The sequence below is a fragment of the Elephantulus edwardii genome, unplaced genomic scaffold (assembly GCF_000299155.1).
Source record: "Elephantulus edwardii isolate Elephantulus edwardi_28Jun2011 unplaced genomic scaffold, EleEdw1.0 scaffold02272, whole genome shotgun sequence".
Classification (NCBI taxonomy): Eukaryota; Metazoa; Chordata; class Mammalia; order Macroscelidea; family Macroscelididae; genus Elephantulus; species Elephantulus edwardii.
In genome coordinates, this window is record NW_006402022.1 from 1 (window position 1) to 6,524 (window position 6,524).

The following is a 6,524-nucleotide window of genomic DNA, read 5'->3' on the forward strand; positions in this document are numbered from 1 at the left end:
GAAACACAGATAGATATTCCTCTGGTATTCCCTGCTTTCAGCCAAGATCCATCTAACATCAGCTACAATATCCCTAGTACCACGACCACCTCTAAACCCAGCCTGGACTTCTGGTAGTTCTCTGTTGATGTGCTGTTCCAGTCGTTTTTGGATAATCTTCAGTAAAATCTTGCTTTCATGTAAAATCAGTGAGATTGTTCTGTAGTTTCCACATTCTGTTGGGTCACCTTTATTTGGGATAGGAACAAATATCTATCTCTTCCAGTCAGTTGGCCAAGTGGTTGTATCTGTTAACTGAAATATGTCAATTGGTATACCATCTATTCCTGGAGCCTTATTTTTTGCCATTTCCTTTAAAGTAGCCTGAACTTCTTCTTTAATCACCATAGGATCTTGCTTATATGTTGTTTCATGAAATTCTTCTGTATCAGCCAATTATTTTTGGTATAGTGACACTGTGTACTTCTTGCATCTTCTTTTGATGCTCCTAGGTCATTCAACATTCTGCCCAAGTATTGCAACTTGAGGCTTGAATTTGTTCCTTCAACTTAAGAAATTTTGAGTGAGTTTGTCTGTTTTGATTTTCCAACTGCAACTCTTTGCATATTTCACTATAATATTCTGCTTTATCTTCCCATGCTGCTCTTTGAAATCTTCTGTAATGTGCACTTGATTCAAACCATAGTTTTTTCAATTACTTGCTATATGCATCAGTTGTTGTTGTTCTTGTTGATTGATGTTGAACTGAGCATGACTCATAGTGACCCTACGAACAAGAGACCTGAAGCCTATCTATAACTATCATCATTTATCAAAATTCATAGTTTCTGGAGGCATGTTGTTTAGGAAGTGGATGCCACTCCTACTACCACCACTTCCAGCTTTTACATCAGTAAGTTGGACAATGAATAAGGATGACAGAAGAATAGATGCCTTTGAGTTGTGATGTTAGAGAAGAATACTGAATATCTTATGGATTTAAAAAAAAAAACAAATAGGATGCTCCTTAGAAGCAAAGGTGGTGAATCTTTGTCTCACACATATTTTAGGCATGTTGGTAGGAGGAGTCAATCTTTGGGGGGAGGCATCATACTTGGAAAGGTGTAGAGTCAGCATAATAGAGGGAGATTTACACGATGGATTGACACAGGGACTGCAACAATGGATTACAGTATTTTTAAGATGGCTCAATATCTGGTAATTTCACTATGAGCCAGTTCAATACCACATAACAACAAAGTAACAACCCAGAATAATGAAAATTAATAAGTGTTATTGTACACCTATATGTACACCTAATGAATATTGTTGAGAATGCACAATATAATTCTTTTGGTAAATGTTCCAACTCACTTCCTTATAAAATCAGATGAGACTGGAAGCCTTTCTGTAATGAAGAAATTGCCATTCTTTTTTTTTGTGGGTTTTTTTTTGGGTGGTTTTTTTTGGTATAAACAGTAAGATTTATTGAGCTGTATCTTAGTACAGACGCTGGGGCTTGCCCATGATGCTCTTGATATACAAATCCCGAACATTCTGCCAATTCTTCTTTAGCAATGAAACCAGAAAGTTGACAGCCAGGTGGATGTTGTAAACAAGTTCATCATCTGTCATCTTCACATGGCCAACAGCCACTGCCGGACACAGGACCTTTTTCATCTGGAATTTGATGGTGGACTTCACCTCGTCTACTTTTGCCACCATGTTCTCATTGTGGGCCAGCAGAGAAGGGAACTTGCCAACCTTATTCAGCCCTGGACCTAGGATTCTTGGGATCTGCTTGATCAGGGATTCAGAGGCCAAAAAGGCATCATACTTCTTGGCCAGCTTTTTGACCAGTTTCCTATTCTTGTTGAGTTTTTTCAGCGCTTTGATGTCCATGTGGGGGATAGTCACAGCTTTGGCTTCATCACAGTGCTGCTGATCCCCAAGAACACACACAGAGAACTTGGGGCGTGGGGTGGACTTTAGCCTGACGGTCCCCGAGAAACGCTTGTCCTTTTGAGGGTCATAGTTCTTCAAACTGATCTGCAGCTCCACAGTCTCCAAAAACTTTCTGCGTTTGCGCTGGTTCCCGTGCAGGACTTCCCGCACCGCCTCGTAGAGGGTGTCGAGAGAGACTTTGCTGCTCATGGTTGCTAGCGCCGCAGTAACCGGAAAAGAGCAGAAATTGCCATTCTTGAATTGACTCTCCCTGTCACAGAGTTCACTACCCTATTCCAGAGTTCACTAACCCTACTCTGTCGTTGTTTCATCAGTTCCATGCTCCCACCTTCACCCAGTGTGACTGGGCAAGATACTGAATCTCTCTATACCTCAGTTTTCTCATCTTTAAAGTAAAACCCATTTTCATACATATTTAATAGGTTAAAGTAAAGATTACAGAAGTTAGTATGTATGAGATGTTTCGAACAGTCCATGGCACATTCTAAATATCCAGTAGAAGTTAATTCTTATTCATAGAAATGCATAAACAGATACAATAAGCTTATGTTTTTGCTGTTTGGTGCCATTAACTCAACTATGACTAAGGAACAGAAGATTTGAACTTTGAAGTGGTACAGGTTTTCAAGAAAAAGAAATGCTTGGTTTGAGGGATCCAAAAGGCTTCATGAAGGAGAATTTTAAGAAATGAGGAAATTTTTATATGCAGCATAAAAGGAGTGGAGGGTATAGATGTATTGTAAGAGAAAATGACGCTCATTCTGTTTGCTCACTGGATTTCAGAAAGAGGAAAGCTCAGGGTACTAGCAAGAGATAAAAAAGGACAGATTATTTAGCCATATACTTTCCCCCTTTTTAAAAAATTTACTATTAATTTCAATGAAAATTTACAGAGACTTTGGATTTCCATTCATTCATTGTTGCACTTTTCTCCCCTCCCAAACCTCCCTCGCTAGCCATATGCTTTTAAAGGCTTGGATAAAACTTTACTCTATTGAATATCAATTTGAGACCCTGGAGGATTTTGAAAAAGGAAGAACAAGATTAGAAGTTTGACTAAGAAAATATAATTGAATGCATTCAAACCCATCACCATACTTTTTAAAAAGATGTCTAAAATGTTATACCTTTATCACGGCAATCTCAGCATTTCCTAATAATAAACTAAGCATATGACTTTGGGGGAGGAAGTGTCGCCCTTCTACCATTCATCCAGGTACCACAAGTGTCAACCTCAGGGGCCTTTTGTGGCTTAGTGGTTAAAGAGTTGTGCTGCCAATCCAAAGTCTCTTGATTTGAATCCATCACCTGCTCCACTCTAGGAGGATGGGCAATTGCCCTCCATGTGATTCAGTGCCTCTGGAAAGCCATTGGAGGGTCAGCTATGTATTGATTCTGACCCAACGGTACACAAAACCAACAATGAGTGTTAAATGCAACTTTTATTCCATCTTCTTCAATTACATTTGTGCTTAGAGCACTTGTAATGCCAATTCTGTGAATGCCACCCTTCAATCAATGTGAATCTAACAGCAAAACACTCTTAAAATTCATTGCTGTTGAATCAGAACTGACTTACATGGGGTTTCCAAAGCTGTAAATGGCAAGCCTGTAGACTGCCCATCTTTTTCCCAGGGAGCTGCATATGGACTTGAACCACCACAGAAGTTTGACCTTTGGGTTAGCAGCTCATCTCCCCACTGATTAGGCCACCAGAACTCCTTAATCTAACACTAAATTATCTATAAAGACAGGAAGATACAGTTTGTCTCAGAGGTAAAGTCTCTAAAGCCTGTTATGACTGTACTTAGGACAGTTGTTGAAATAATGATTACCTTTTTGGGAAAATAACGATGAGAGATGATGTAAAATATGAAAACATCACCTAATTATTATTGCATACACTGATAGTCAATGAAAATGTCCTTGGATAAAAACTCATACTCAACGAATTAGAGAGAAGTCCTGATTGTGTAATTATGTGTCTAAATCTAATTTTAAAATAAATGTAAGCTTTAAACAGAATTGTATTCTGTTTTGGGGGAGCTTAAGAGTGGAGTGCATTGATATTTGAGTTGCATCTTAAGGATTAACAATTCCTGACAAATAAGCCTCGTGATTCACATAAATAAAACTTATTAAAGGAGGAGAAGGGTAAGAATAGGGAAAAAAACATAGATGAAAGTTGGATGGGAAGAAAGATATTTTTTGAAAAAGCACAATGTTAATTTTTAAAAGTAATACAACTGTAATAATGTCAGCTAATAAGAAATAAATCAGTTCTTGTTTTCTATGCTTTACCCTTAGATACATGACTTCAATAACAAGAGAAAAAGAAAGAAAAGCATTTCCTCTTTCTACTCTGAGGTAGAACCTCCAGACCTCAGACTCTAGAAGTATGAATTTCCTTGCTAGGAAGACACGAATCACACCCTGAGACGTTTCAAGGCCCTGCGGTAGATCACTCCACATTAGTTTGTATCTAGGAGAAGAATTGGAATTTAAGTTGGCACAGACTAAGGAGTGGGGCTAGCTAACATCTGAAAACAGAACACACAGTCCATGGCCTTAGGAACAATACAAGGCCCTGGGGCCCAGACTTGGAAAGGTAGGAGTAGATGGTGCCTTCAGAGAACACCTGCTGCCCCAGGGCACACACTGCAAGGTGCATGGTGGCCTGAGAACAAAGCCAGGCAAGCCAGGCCTGATTGAGATAGGGAGAAAAGAGATGGCTCAGAGAGTCTTCTTTTCATGTCATGATTCCCTAAGACTCTGATCAGCACGGCTTTTTCAAAATTATTATTGCCACCAAGCACTTATTGTAGAAGATACCAGCATATTGAAATGCACCTACATTCCATTTTAAATAAATTTTGTGGGAAAAAAATTAAAATCTGGAAGTGTTTTTATAGTTTTGCCTTGGAGATTATTTTTCTACCTACTACATTTATGTTTGGTTCTAATTTCTGGGGGAAAGAATTAACATATTATAAATTTTTAATTTTATTTTCAAATATGATGGAGAGGTTTTTTTAATACAAAATTTAATTACTAAACTTTCTCATTTTCTAGGGCTGCTGTAACGAAGTACAACAGGTTAGGTTCTTATAAAGAACACACTTTTCTTGACTTTCACACTTGTGGGAACTGAGAGTCTGAGCTCAGAGCACCAGCAGAACCAGGCTCAGCATGACAGCAGAATCAGGCTCAGTGAGCCAGTAGAACCAGGCTCAGCACACCAGCAGAACCAGGCTTTCTCTGACTCTGGGGGAAGACCTTTCTTTCTCAGCTGTAGTAGTCCCAGCAGTTCTTTGGCTTTGCTGTTACAACCCATCTCCCTTGTTATGTGGGGGTTCTTTCCTCTGTGTTGTATGTTTCCTGGGGATTTTTTGGTCTCCTCTTTTCACGATGTATTAGAGTTCCTTTCTCACCACATCCTTTCCAACATTTATTTCTTCCTGCCATGTTAAACTTTGCCATTGTTACTAGAGTGAAATAGTACCTCATTGTGGTTTTGATTTGCATCTCTCTTATTGCCAGAGATTTGGAGCACTTTTTCATGTGTCAGTTTGTCATTCAAATACCTTCCTCTGTGAAAATTCTTTCCATGTCATTAGCCCATTTCTTTTGTAATTGGGTTATCAGTCTTTTTCTTGTACAGGCCCAGGAGTATTCTGTAAACCAATTGTTTGTTTCTAGTCAGTAGGTTTTCTTTTCACCCTGTTGGAAAAAGTTTTTGTGCACCCATGGATTTTATCTTTATAAGGTCCCATGCATCAGTTTAATCCTCTTCAAATTGGGCATTTCTGGTTGTATTTGAGTCTCTTTATACCTTAGCCTAGTGCTTCTAAGCTTGATCCCAGTTTGTCTCTTATTAACGTTACCGTTTTAGGCTTTACTCCCAGGTATATGATCCATCTTGGGTTGAATTTTGTGTAGATGTGAGATGTGGATCCTGTTTCAACTTTCTGCAGGTCCAGTTTTGCCAGCACTATTTGTTGAAGTATTGTTATTTCCCCATTTGATAGGTTTTATTTCTTTATTGAATATCAGTTTACCATAGCTAGAGAGATCCATTTCTGCGTTCTTAATTGTATTCCATTGGTCTATGCACCTGTCATTGTACCAGGGAGTGCTATGACTCACACTATGAACCTGTCATTGTATCAGGGGGTACTATGGTTCACACTTCATTTTTTATTTTAAAAAGTGTTTTGCTTATTTGGAGACTCTTCCCTCTCCAAATACACTTGACAATTTTCCTATTCTTTAAAAAAGAATTTTATATCTGTACTAGGATCGTGTTGAACATGTAAGTTGCTTTTTGGTAAGACTGTCATTTTTACAAACTATTTACAAAATTGAGTTTTTCTGCCCATGAACAGGGACTATTTTTCCATTTATTTAATATTTTATTGTGTATCACAGAAATACTCTGTAGTCTTTTCCGTTCAGGTCTTTTTTTTTTTTTTAAGCATAATGTGTTCCTTTATTTATTTTTTTCTATAATTATATTTTATTAATTTTCATAAACATTTACAGAGATTTTGGGTTTCCATTCATTCATTGTTGCACTATTC

At 38.1% G+C, this 6,524-nt stretch overlaps 1 pseudogene; it reads right to left on the reverse strand.

The window, feature by feature from the left end:
- Positions 1–1,620: 1,620 nt before the first annotated feature.
- On the reverse strand, positions 1,621–2,133 carry LOC102867974 (annotated as a pseudogene).
- Between the last annotated feature and the right edge of the window lie 4,391 nt (positions 2,134–6,524).